Consider the following 13,408-nt stretch of genomic DNA (forward strand, 5'->3'; position numbering starts at 1 on the left):
TGATGCAGCAATGTTGTTTTTGCCTAATGTTTGTGGCTGTTTTGTTATGTAATGTTCATTTTACAACAAGTTAAAGAAGGCACAAAGGGCCATTTTGGCCATTGCCAAATTTGTCTTATGGCAAAATTATGTTTGCCTTTAAGCAAAAAAAAAAAAAAAAAGGCAAAACTAAATATTTGTCTACTCTACTTAACGTCTCTGTGTGATTTTTCACAATCCCTCACAACATACTAACAGACACCAACCAATGCAATGAAACACTCATAGAATCATAAAGGCTTGAGTAATATATATTTTGACACACTTAAAGCTACAATTTATAACTTAGACACAGCATGCTCTTGCCAAGAAGTTTCCCCCTCAGGTGAGATAAAGTAATTAGTGAAAATATCACGCACTTTTAGACCAGAGAGCGGTCTACGTTGAGGGTTCATAGGTGGTCTCACCCTGCGCACATTGTCCGGCCTACGCACAACACCATCAGAGGAGGAGCAATCATGTATCCTGGTGAAGTTATGCAGAACAACACAGGCTTTCATAACTTCATTCACATTTTGCTCACTCAACTGAATGGCAGACTGGAGTACTCGCCATTTGGCACAAAGAATCCCAAAGGAACACTCCACCAGTCGCCTAGCACGTGATAGGCGCAAGTTAAAAATTCTGCGCCTGTGGTCAAGGTTTCGCCGGGGATATGGCCTCATGACATTGCGCGATAACTGAAAGGCCTCATCTGCCACAAGGACATAAGGGACTGATTGTTTGGGGGAGCCTGGTAGCTGGCGTGGTGGTGGTAGATCCAACTGGTTGGTGCGTAGCCGCCGAGCCATTATGGAAGTATTGAAGACTCTAGAGTCTCCCGTCCTTCCATAGGCCCCATTGTCAACAATAATAAACTTGTACTGAGGGTCTACCAGAGACAACAATACAACAGAAAAGTATTGTTTATAATTGAAGAATTGGGAGCCAGAGTTCGGCGGCTTACGCACCCGGATATGTTTGCCATCCAGGGCCCCAATACAATTTGGAAACTGGCAGTCCTCCTCAAACTCCCTTGATATCCTTAACCAGTCTTCCATCCTGGGCTCGGGCATGACCACTTGATGGAGTCTTGTCCAGATTTCTGCACATGTAGACCTCACTATGCCTGAAATGGTTGATTTTCCTATGAGAAACTCATGGTGGAGGGCGGCATAAGACAGGCCAGTGGACAGGAAGCTGTAGAACAACAGAAATAGTAAAGTTTAGAATGGCTAAAGTAAAAAAAAATCAGTTACATGCCGACCAAACTTGTTAGGAAATGAGAGAGAAGAACACACACATATTTGGTGGCACAATGACTAAGTGATATGCAGGACATATTAGATGTAACATTCTGCTGTGTCAGGTGAATCATATTTGGAGTAAGATGAGGGCATTAAACTTTGTCCAAGAAGGGCAAAAAACATAATTTAGCACACACATTATGAACATAGAGAATGTGGTTGTGTAGTACATACCATATTGTGAGTAGAAGTCGCTCCTCTGCAGATATAGCTTTGCGCATCCTTGTGTCCTGAAAGGTTATCCCAGGGCGCACTGTCTCCAAGAGTCGATCAAATGTGGCAATGCTCATGCGACAGTACTGGTAAAATTTATCCAGATGCTGCCGCAGAGACGAATAGAGGCGGTGAAAATGCCCTCTGGTGAGTCGTTGCCTCAAAAGTGGATGGACCCACATGCGTCTCCTCCTCCGCGGATCCACTATCACAGGATATGGTTGCCCAAAGCGCCGTGACAAAAGCCAGGTAAAGAGAACCTGCTCAGTTGTATTGAATCTCAGACCCTCTGCCATGCTGCACAAAGAACACCAACACACCTCGTGAAAGCAAGGTGACAAATGTACAGAATGGAGGCAGCCACCTGTTCCTGAGCCAATAAATAGGGTGCAGGCTAATGATTTAAATTGTTTGCAGGCCTCAAAACCGTTAAATGTCCATTTTGCAAGGCTGCGAGAAAATCTCGCCATACGGATTGCATACGGATGCCACACGGATTACATACGGATGCACACATGCGCAAAATACACAACCTCACCTTGCTTACGGATGACCTACGGAGCACTATTTAGTGGTCATTCATCCGTATTACGCAAGTAAACTACGGACCGTATTTTGCGTAGGTTAGTGTGACTCCTGCCTTACACGTGTGTGTGTGTGATTCAAGTGCAGTGAAGTTGCAGAAAGTGCAATTCCACAACTGTTTTCGTTTTTGTGTTTTTTTTTTTCTTTTTTTGTTTTAACATGCTCACCAAATGCTAAAACTGACCTGCCATTATGAATCTCCAGGTCATTACGAGCTTGTAGATACCAAACATATATTACTTGCTGTTTACTTAAATGGTGAAAAAAATCCAAAGTTTGTATACTGCGTGGGGGGGGGGGTGGGGGATTTGTAATTTTCTGATACCCGTAGCATCTCCACTTTTCGTGATCTCGGGTTGGGTGAGGGCCTATTTGTTATATGTAGAGCTGGCATTTCTTATACCATTTTGGTAGGGATACAATCTTTCTAACACCCATTATTTTATTTTATTTTAATGCAATGTTGTGGCAACCTAGAAAACTTAATTCTGGTGTTCACTTTTTTTTTTTTCTTTTTTGTCCCTTTTTTTTCACTACATCGTTTACTGATTTGATTAATTTTACATTTTGATCAGTAGATTCTGAACACGGCGATGCCAATTATTTCTTTTTCCATTTGCTACAATAGTCTCCGTGGGGAAACTAGAAGCTGTGACAATCTGATCGCTTCTGCTACACACAGGCAATGATCAGAGCGCCTGTGTGTAGCAGAAATGCTTGCTTGCTATGAGTTGGCATGGCAATCCGCTCTGGGTTGGCATGGCAATCCGCTGGTGACCCGTGGTCATATTTTTTTTTTTTTTTTTTAATAATCTTTATATAGCGCTAACATATTCCGCAGCGCTTTACAGTTTGCACACATTTCATCACTGTCCCCAATGGGGCTCACAATCTGAATTCCCTATCAGTATGTCTTTGGAGTGTGGGAGGAAACCGGAGTGCCCGGAGGAAACCCACGCAAACACGGGGAGAACATACAAACTCCTTGCAGATGTTGTCCTTGGTGGGATTCGAACCCAGGACCCCAGCGCTGCAAGGCTGCAGCGCTAACCACTGAGCCACCGTGCTGTCATATAACACAAGCGCCAATGGGCGGGATTAGTAACACTTCCGGCGCGATGACAGTGGCATTTAGTGGGTTTTCAGCCGTGGGTGGATCACGATTCTACCCGCAGCTGTTAGGGGGCACATGTCAGCTGGTCAAAACAGCTGACGTGCCAGAAAAGATGTGGGCTCAGTGATGGAGCCCTCATCAAAGGGAGAGACATGACATGTGCAGTGCATGTCACAAATGGGTTAATGGACCACCCGGTCCAAGGGGAAAAAAATCATACATGTGAACAGCCCTATAGACAATCAAAAGTACAAATGTTGTTGGTGAAAAACATGGATGGTTTCTCGTAAGAGAAACTGATGTCTGAATGAGACCTTATTCCGAGGATAAACTCCTGCAGGAGACTGTTCTGCTTATCAGGACACTCCACAGAAGGAGACAGGTGCTGACCGATCACTGCCATCATCTGTACTACAAATTAGCATGTTCAGATATAGAAGCATCTGAATGAAGTTAATGAGACTGGGGAAAAGCCATTTATATGTAATTTTGTAACTTTGGTTTCCAGGAATTATAGAATCATAGAATCATAGAATCGTAGAGTTGGAAGGGACCTCCTGGGCCATCTGGTCCAACCCCTTGCTCAAAGCAGGATTCGCTAAATCATCCCAGTCAGATGTCTGTCCAGCCTCTGTTTGAAGACTTCCATTGAAGGAGAACTCACCACTTCTCGTGGCAGCCTGTTCCACTCATTGATCACTCTAACTGTCAAAAAGTTTTTTCTAATATCTAATCTGTGTCTCTTCCCATTCAGTTTCATCCCATTGCTTCTAGTCTTTCCTTGTGCAAATGAGAATAAAGTTGATCCTTCTACAATGTGACAGCCCTTTAGATATTTGTAGACAGCTATTAAGTCTCCTCTCAGTCTTCTCTTTTGCAAACTAAACATTCCCAAATCCTGCAACCTTTCCTCATAAGACAGGGTTTGCAGACCGGTCACCATTCTCGTCGCTCTTTTCTGAACTTGCTCCAGTTTGTTGATGTCTTTTTTAAAATGTGGTGCCCAAAACTGGACACAATATTCCAGATGAGGTCTGACCAAAGAGGAGTAGAGGGAAATAATGACTTCACGTGATCTAGACTGTATGCTTCTGTTAATACATCCTAGAATTGCATTTGCCTTTTTTGCTGCTGCATCACACTGTTGACTCATATTCAGTCTGTGATCTATTAGTATACCCAAGTCTTTTTCACATGTGCTGTCACTTAGCCCTATTCCTCCCATTCTATATATGCTTTTTTCATTTTTATTGCCCAGATGTAGTACTTTGCATTTCTCCCTGTTAAAAACCATTCTGTTAGTTGCTGCCCACTTCTCCAGTTTATTTAAATCTTTTTGAATCCTCTCTCTCTCTTCTCTAGTATTAGCTATCCCTCCTAGCTTTGTGTCATCAGCAAATTTAATCAGTTTACCCTCAATTCCTTCATCTAAATCGTTGATAAAGATGTTGAACAATACAGGGCCCAGGACAGAGCCCTGTGGTACCCCACTTGAGACATTCTTCCAACTGGATGTGCAGCCATTTACGACCACTCTTTGGGTCCGATCACTAAGCCAGTTATGAATCCACCTAACAGTTGCCTTGTCCATTCCATACTTAGTCATTTTTTCAATAAGGATTGTATGAGAGACTTTGTCAAATGCTTTGCTGAAGTCAAGATATACTATATCTACAGCATTTCCTTGATCCACCCAGTCAGTGATACCGTCATAGAAGGAAATTAAGTTAGTCTGACATGACTTATTAGTTAGAAACCCATGCTGACTCTGTTTAATCACTTCATTCTTATCCAGGTATTGACATACATGTTATTTAATAATTTGTTCAAAGATCTTTCCTGGTATAGAAGTCAGACTCACTGGCCTATAGTTGCCTGGGTCCACCTTCTTCCCCTTTTTGAAGATAGGAACAACATTTGCTCTTCTCCAGTCTTCTGGCACTTCTCCTGTTCTCCAAGAATTTTCAAAGATTATGGAGAGGGGTTCAAAAATTTCTTCTGCTATCTCCTTCAGTACTCTGGGGTGTAATTCATCTGGACCTGGAGACTTGAATTCATTTAGGTTAGCTAAGTGTTTCCTCACTATCTTTCTGTTTATAGATATCCTGGATTCTTCTATTCCCTTAATAGGACAGTGAATAACAGTTGATGTTGCATTTCCTTTCTGAGAGAAAACAGATGCAAAATAGGAATTTAAAAGTTCAGCCTTCTCAACATCCTGTCTTACCATTTCATCATTTTCATCCTGTAAAAATCCTATAGCATCTTTGACTTTTCTTTTACTTTTGACATATCCCCAAAATCCTTTATTATTGCTTTTGACATCTCTTGCAAGCCTCAGTTCATTTTCAGCTTTAGCTAATCTGATTTGTGCCCTGCAGGTTCTGCAGACAGCATTATATTCTTCTTTAGATATGCCTCCCTCTTTCCATTTTATAAACATTTTTTTCTTCCTTTTTAGCATGTGCTTAAGTTCTGTGTTCATCCATCCTGGTTTCCTTAAATGCTTCCTATTCTTCCCTCTTTTCGGAATTGTTAACAACTGTGCTTTGAGAATTTCATTTTTCAAGATTTCCCATCCTTCCTGGACATTTTTGTCTTTAAGGATATCCAGCCATTGGATCCCTCCAATTCTCTTTCTGAATCCCTTAAAATCTGCCTTTCTGAAATCTAACCTTGACGTCTGAGTCTTCACAGGTCTTCCACCTCTAGTAATCCAAAATTCTAAAATAGCATGGTCGCTACCTCCTAGGGTCCCAGCCACTTTTACCTCCTCAACCATTTCCTCCCTGTTTATAAGGATTAGATCCAAGGTAGCAGTTCCCCTTGTTTTCTCCCTTACCTTTTGGAAGATAAAGTTGTCAGCAAGAGAGGATAAGAATTTCCTTGACCTGTTAGTTTTGCCTGAGAGAGATTCCCAACAAATGTCTGGATAGTTGAAATCTCCCATGACAACTATGTCATATTTTTTGGAGAACTTGGCCATCTGATGCATAAAGAGTTCATCTATATCTTCGGCTTGCACAGGCGGCCTGTAGTAAATGCCTACAATGGTGTCCTTTCCATTGTTCTGTCCTTGTATTCTTACCCAAACAGTTTCCACAGAACTCCCAGTCTCTGAAGCTTCAATCTCTGTGCAGATATACGCGTTTCGAACATACAATGCGACACCCCCTCCTCGTTTATCAAGTCTGTTTCTTGCAAATAAGTTGTATCCTTCTAGTCTTGTATTCCAATCATGTGTATTGTCCCACCAAGTTTCAGTGATTCCAATTACATCATATTTCTGTTCCTGTGTTAGTAGTTCCAATTCTCCTTGTTTGTTGCCCATGCTTTGTGCATTAGTATAGAAACATTTTAGTTTGTGATTGGTTTCTCTTTCTCCAATATTTTTATTAATTAGATTCGTCTTTGTTCTTCCTTTCCACTTCTAATAGCAGAGTTCTCAATAGCATTTGTCAGGTGTATGGCTTTTTCTGGTCTTTTGCTTCCCTTCCCATGTTGTTCTAGTTTAAAGCTCTCCTTACAAGTGTAGCAAGGCGACTTCCAAATACATGCTTTCCAGTCTTCGTAAGGTGCACCCCATCTCTAGCAAGTAGTCCATCGTATAAGTAGTTCACTCCGTGATCCAGAAATCCAAATCGTTGCTGACGGCACCATCGACGTAGCCAGTTGTTCACCTGCAGAATCTTATTCCACCTCCTTGTTCCATGGCCATCCACTGGGAGGATGGAAGAGAAGACCACCTGCGCTCCCAGTTCTTTCACTTTCTTGCCTAAGTCTTCAAAGTCTCTGCAGATGGTTTCCAGGTCGTTTCTTGCGGTGTCATTTGTCCCCACATGTAGTAGCAGGAATGGGTAGTCATCTGTAGGTCTGAAGAGTCCTGATATCCTGTCAGACACATCTTTAATTTTTGCACCTGGAAGACAGCACATTTCTCTTGTAGTTATATCCGGTCTGCAGATAGCGGCCTCTGTTCCTCTCAGCAGGGAATCCCCCATGACCACCACTCTCCGTTTCTTCTTCACAACATTTTTCTTTCTCCATCCAGGAGGACTCTGAGGGCGTACAAGGTTGCTGTTTGTTGGCAAAGTCTTATCCTGATGTATTTCTTCATCGTTTTCCTGCGTGAGAGCCTGGTACTGGTTCCTGAGCAGTATGGGTGCTGACTGCCTCCTGATCCTCCTGCTTCTCTGGGTCACATGTCTCCATTCCTCTGTTTCTTCAGGTGCACTTCGAATTTCTTCTCTTTCTGTAACATGAAGAGATAATTGTGCTCTGTCCAAGAACTCTTCACCTTCCTTAATGATCTTCAACGTAGCTAACCTCTCTTCGAGATTTTGCAACTTTTCCTCCAACAGGGACACAAGCTTGCATTTGTGGCATGTGAAGTTTGGCTTTTCCACTGGTAAATCTGTGAACATGTAGCAAGAAATGCAGCTCACCAAATGGCTCCTGGCCTCTTCCATCTTGAGATTTCTTAAAAACGATGAAAGATGAGCCGGTTTTTCCAATTTCCTCTTTTCAGCTGCAACGGCCAAAACCCAGTGATCGTTGAGCTCGCGGAGACTCTTCACTTATCCCAGAAGGCACTGGGAATATGCAAATGATCTCCTCAAGACTCTTCCCCTGGTTTTCCGATTTCCTCTTTTCAGCTGCAACGGCCAAAACCCAGTGATCGTTGAGCTCGCGGAGACTCTTCACTTATCCCAGAAGGCACTGGGAATATGCAAATGATCTCCTCAAGACTCTTCCCCTGGTTTTAAAACAAACCCCCTAATAAGTCTAAAGCCTGAATGCATACACTCGCAACCGCTGGCTGTGCAGGGAACTACAGCAAGCCAATCCACTTCCATGGAACGGTGTTGCGCTACCAGCAATAGATTAATAATGGAAATTTCTAATTAAAATTCAACACTAAGGATTTATATTCTCTAATTTTCACATCCATTCACTTATACAGCTTGTTCCCATTTTTACAGAGCCGTTGCTGAACTCCAGGTGAAGTTGGCGCAATCTGAAGAAGAAATAGAAAAGTTGAAGGCCTCCATAAAGAATAAGGACCGGGAGCTGAAGTGCCGTCGACACCATAGCAAACTTCTGGCTGGAATGTGTCGCAGCCGACCTATGTTGGCTTCTTTAGTTTCTCTTATGGCAGAAGCTGAAGAAATTCCTTGTCTTCCCAATGTGTGACACGGTAACGGTAACAGCCTTCCAAGTGTTCATCACCACGCTCAAAGTGATGAAGACTTTGATGTAGACAGAACACTTCTTGGGACCACTGTATAAGGAGAAATGAGTTACTTGTGTACAAGTTTCTATTTGAGGATAAGTGTGTGTTTATTTTTACACTTAGTGTTTTTTGTCACAATTCTGACTTTTAGGCCGGAGTCACACTAGCGATTAAATCGGACGAATGCAATGCGATAAAAAAATCGCATTGCATTGGTCCCAATGTTATTCAATGGTGCTGCTCACATCATGCGTTTTTTTTTTTATCGGATCCGTTCCTCGGACCGAGACAATCGCAGCATGCTGCGATTGTCAACGATTTTTGGATCGGATTCGCCAATGCAAGTCTATGAATGCGATTAAAAATCGCATTGAAAACAGACCACACGTGTGACTTGCGATTTAAATCGCAAGACTTCTTCAGGTCAACAGGAAAGAGCATCAGACATTAGCATTGGATGTCCATTTGATGCTTAGATGCGAATAAAATCGGTTCCTCGCCGGAAAATGGGATGACAGACGGATCCCTGGACAAGAATTCTTTGTGCGATTTAGTACCGTTAAAATGGGACTTTTTTTTTTTTTTCGTTGTGTGTGACTCCAGCCTTAGTTAGAACTCGGGCAATATTATGTTCTAGTCCTGGCAGCTGAATGTCTTGACTTTTCAACATCTACAACACATGCAGGGAGTGTCTAGCAGCATCGGGGACTAGAAAATATTCTTCTATAACACGTTACCAAGCACTTTTGCTCATCACTAAGGCTACTTTCACACATCAGGTTTTCGGCGTCAGGCGCGTTCCGGAGTCGTGCCGGAGCGCCGGATCCGGCAAATGTTTAGTAAAACCGGATGTGATAGATCCGGTTTTCTGCTGGATCCGTCTTCCGGTTCATCCGGTTTTCGATCCGTTTTTCGACGGATTACGCCGGATCCGGTTTTTAAAATCGCCCCTTGTGGCCTTCCGAAAGGGATTGGCTACTGAAAAACTATATATAGCGTGTTCCTACAGCCCTTCTTTGACAGGTTGTAGAGGAGAAAGTGCAGGTTGGAGAGAAGAGCAAGTTACTGGCGAAGATGGATGTTGTGATTGGAAATATTTTGAAGAATTTGGCGGATTTTACAGCGGAGGCGAATCGTTTGAGGGTGATTGTTCTGGAGAAGGAGAGAGCGAGACAGCAGCGCATCAGGCATCGTAGACGACGTTTGTGGATCCACCCCATCACAGCCAAGAGAATGACGCGTGGGGTCTATTCTACACTCTGCATGGACCTTCGACGAAACCCGGATAAATTTTTTGGATATGTTCGGATGAAAATGGAGAATTTTGATTACTTGGTGGAGCGCATTGCACACCACATAAGAAAATCGGACACCTATTGCCGCTTCTCTGTTTCACCCGCAGAGCGTCTGATGGTGACTTTAAGGTAAGCCACATTTATTGGATATGCTCGCATCAGAGCACACTTTCACTGCAATCTTGTTGGTGGTAGTTTGCATCTCCAAGTGTTAGAGCTGAGTTTTGGTATGTAATGCTGTGATTTTAAACTAATTGATTGTTTTTTAATTCCCCACAGATTTCTTGCAACTGGAGAATCCCTTTCGTCACTGCATTTCCAGTACAGACTCGGGATTTCCACCATATCTGGAATAGTGAAGTACACATGCCGTGCACTGTGGGACTCCTTAGCTGAAGAGTTTTTACCAGAGCCCACAACAGAGAGGTGGATTGAAATTTCAGAAAAGTTTCTACAGATATGTCAGTTTCCGAACTGCTTGGGCGCTGTGGACGGGAAACATATCCGCATTGTAAAGCCAGCCGGATCGGGATCGGAATATTTCAATTACAAGAAATATTTTTCAATTGTCCTCATGGCCATTGCTGACGCAGAATACAAATTTATTGCTGTTGATATTGGGGCCTATGGCCGCTCCAATGACTCTCAAGTTTTCAAACTGTCTGCCATGGGGCATAAACTGTATGGAAACACCTTCCAGTTCCCATCCCCTAGACCGCTGCCGCAAACATCTGGTCCACCTATGCCATTTGTCTGTGTAGGGGATGAAGCCTTCCAGCTGTCAGAACACCTTTTGAAACCGTACGGTAGCAGAGGATTGTCAAGAACAAAACGCATTTTTAATTACCACCTCACAAGAGCAAGAAGAATGGTTGAATGTACCTTTGGTATTCTGACAGCCAAATGGCAGGTCCTATTGACTGCGATCAACCTCAAGACAGAAACTGTGGACGAGGTGATCAAAGCATGCGTGGTACTCCACAATTTTGTTATCTGCAAAGAACCCATTTCCATTGAGGACACCTCTGAAGAAACCACCTTGCAAGATTACCAAGACATTACCACTAGAAGTTCTGTGACGGTTTCAGTAATGAGGGACAATTTTGCACTATACTTTATGTCACCTCAAGGCAGAGTACACTGGCAGGATGACAGAGTGTGAAAGATTTGTGCCCTTAACCAAACTTGTGTACCTTCTGTACCAACAGTATATACCTTTGCCAACCAAAGTTGGCTATCTTGTCATGGTCTTACTATTTTTACTTTTAGGCCACAGGTGTGTACCTGGTTGTGTTTCATGCAAAGTATTTCACCTTTTAACAAAAGTTGTGTACATTGTTAGGAAATCACCAACAATAAACACAACTTTTTAGGTGAAATACTTTGCTTCAAACACAACCAGGAACACAACTGTGGCAAAAAGCTAAAATTTACCCACAGTTATATACCTGGTTTTGAATACCTTTTTACCTTTGAAATACCCTGTATTTAACCTTTTTTTTAAACATAGTTCGCCGCAGAAAGAAATGACAGACAACCATTGTAAAACGATAATTTAACTTTTATTTAAAATATTTTTTTTTTTGTAAAATGTTTTTAAAGTGAAAATTTTTTTTTTAATAAATGTTTTAAACCGAATGACCATTTTTATTAAAAAACACATTATAAATCTGTGTAGTGTGGGGTGGAAATACTGCTGGAGGGGCTGCGGGACACTTCGACACTGGGAGTGTGGAGAGAGGACTGGGATCGTGGTGGGGAAGGAACAGTTAGAGGTGAAGGTGTGGAAAAAGCTACAGAATGGGTGGACATGTGGGAGGCAGAAGAGGTGGTGGGCGGTGGAGTGGAGGGTTGGGCAGGGACTGTAGGAGCAGATGATGTTGATGGAAAGTTGTATGGGGAAGGTTGCTGGAAGTGGGGAGGTTGCTGGTACTGGGGAGGTTGTTGGTACTGGGGAGGTGGCTGGTATGTAATAGGAGGGGGAGGATGGAAAGTAGCTGGAGGGGGTGCAGGTGGAGGAACTACTGTGGTGGGAGGAGGAGGTTGGGAGGTAACGTGCTGTAGAGCACCGTGGCACGAATGCATTACATGCATCTGCTGGGTAGGAGAGAGCGTTGCCATGCGCTCCACAACAGACCTGAAAAAGGTGTGGTTTGGCGAAGATCTTGCTTCTGAATGCATGGTTTGCAGAAGTGTCTTCACCTCCAGAATGCTGGAGTTGATCTGCTGAAAGCCTGCGGAGATTTGCTCTGACAAGACTTTTAGACAGTTCTGGAAAGATGCATTCAGATGCAAGAACTCTGGCGCATAAGTCTTTTCCTGACCCTGTAGGGAAGGTGACCTGACGGACGGACGGACTAGTCAGAGTGAAGAAAGATAGGTTTGCACAGTGTAGGTAGGAGTCAGTGATTACAGTGGGGAAACAACTAGGAAAGTGTAGTGGACTTGCAGTACCTTGGGATGACCATTAGATGGCAGGGTGGAGTGTGAGCAAAGGACTTTACAGCAGCTTAGGGCTTTAGAAACCGTTGGTCATGGGGGGGCGTGGTGACAGTTAGAGTGACAGTTTCAAGGAACCGGGGGAGTTATAAATACTGAGGGAGGGTTCCAGAAGATTCCAGTCCCCAGGGGGAGCTCAAGTGACAGGAGGACTACGACAGTCTGTGCACTCTGAGGAGAATCCAGACCAGGGGGACTGAGGAGAGAGGACGTCAGGGGGGTGGTCCTGACAGGAAAGGGCCGCAGTTGAGACGAGGTACTGGGTGTAAGACACCGTATGTGACACGACGACTGAGCAGTAGAAGCGCTGTTGGTTAATGGGCCTAAGGCGGCCACAGTGACGGAACTGTCAGGAGCGTCGACAGTAAAGGAGGGGACGGTGTGTGCAGACACGTCTCCAGTGTACGGTGTGAGAAGCGGCTCTGGAAACGGAGGGCCGCGAGGTGTGCCGTCAGTCGGACGGCAAGTGAAGAAATAAACTTGGACCTGTTGCACCCAGAATCTGCCTCCATCGTGTCTCTGTTGTCATCTCTGCGCGGTATAAAAGTAGGACCACCCCCCCAGCTCGGCACCCCACCACCGACACTACAACCCCTCTGCCGCTGCCGCCCAGTACCTGCAGGTGTACTAGAGGTGGCAGGGGCAGAAGGGTGGGGTAAAGGGAAAGTGATCTCCTCACCAGCAGCTTCATGTAATGTAGGCGGCCACGATGCTCCTGTGCTGGTGGATGGGACAGATGGGTCGAATGTGTGGGAAGGCTGGGAAGGTGCAGATGTACCGGGGCGGTCGAAGTGTCCCTCGGTGCCGGTCTCCTCAGGGATCGCCTCAGAAGGGTCCAATCGTGCAGGCTCCCGAGTGCTGCTCACCGTGCTGTGGAATAAAGAGAAAAAAAAACAATTAAAATAGTGACATGGTATGGCCCTGGCTGAAAAAAAATTGTTACATCTAAACATTTTTTTGTCACATGTGGTGTGTAATATTTACCTTCTGGTGACCATTGTTTCCCGGAGGAACGACAGGGCTCGTGCGTACTTGTATTTGCTCCTGCGTTCTCCAGATCCACTCGGGGCCCGCATCTCTTTATTGAACTCCTTCTTGAAACGATCCCTCACAGACCGCCACCGCTTCACAATTCTGTCCCCTG

This window comes from Dendrobates tinctorius, unplaced genomic scaffold (assembly GCF_039654945.1).
Source record: "Dendrobates tinctorius isolate UK_male_01 unplaced genomic scaffold, ASM3965494v1 ptg000029l, whole genome shotgun sequence".
NCBI classification, from domain to species: domain Eukaryota; kingdom Metazoa; phylum Chordata; class Amphibia; order Anura; family Dendrobatidae; genus Dendrobates; species Dendrobates tinctorius.